General features: G+C 42.1%; 2 protein-coding genes across 2 annotated transcripts in view; one reads left to right on the forward strand and one right to left on the reverse strand.

The window, feature by feature from the left end:
- The window catches only part of cfap300 (cilia and flagella associated protein 300), a 14,521-nt gene that overhangs the window by 11,129 nt on the left and 2,694 nt on the right, over window positions 1-698 (forward strand). The window lies entirely within an intron of this gene.
- The window catches only part of kcnq4 (potassium voltage-gated channel subfamily Q member 4), a 51,076-nt gene that overhangs the window by 8,432 nt on the left and 41,946 nt on the right, over window positions 1-698 (reverse strand).

The raw sequence follows: 698 nt of genomic DNA on the forward strand, positions 1-698 counted from the left end.
TGTGTGTGTGTGTGTGTGTGTGTGTGTGTGTGTGTGTGTGACATGATCGGCCTGAATGAGCTGGTCCTACTGAGCTACAAGGTCGCACAAGGAAACGCACCTTGCCTGCAGGAGGGCTCAGTTACCTCTCCTAAGTGGACATTTCTACTCTGTCAGCTAAATCTGCACACGCCAGCACCTAAATGTAAGAGCAGCATGTTCACCAATTAATGCTGGCTGTCAAATCCCATGAGAAGCATGTCTGACTACACATGCATGGGTTGGTCATGTGACACAAGTGACCTTATTCCATCAAGGACCAGAGGCATAACCGCTCCATTTTGCACCTTACGGAGCCTGTATACCTGGAAACACAAGCTTTTACTTCCCAAAAAGTGTTTGGCTTAAAGCTTACCTCTTAGCAAAATGCAACCTAGGGTATTTTTGTGAATTTACCAGAGTCAAACTTCCGTTTAAATGCATAATTTGGATTGTGTACACAGAGTTTACTAAAAAGAAAGGTTTTGATCAACTCACTTTAGCAGTTGTTACGCTATCCGTCATCTTTTCAGTCAAAAAGTGTCAACCTCCGAATGCTAATGAACAGACTCCATAGGAGGAAATGTCATTCTTATATAAGGCTCCTTTTTCAACTACAAGGTCAATATTGTTTTCACTAACGACTAAACAACAAATTATCCGTGCATTTATATGGAACT

The sequence above is a fragment of the Etheostoma spectabile genome, chromosome 14, assembly GCF_008692095.1.
Source record: "Etheostoma spectabile isolate EspeVRDwgs_2016 chromosome 14, UIUC_Espe_1.0, whole genome shotgun sequence".
Lineage (NCBI taxonomy): Eukaryota > Metazoa > Chordata > Actinopteri > Perciformes > Percidae > Etheostoma > Etheostoma spectabile.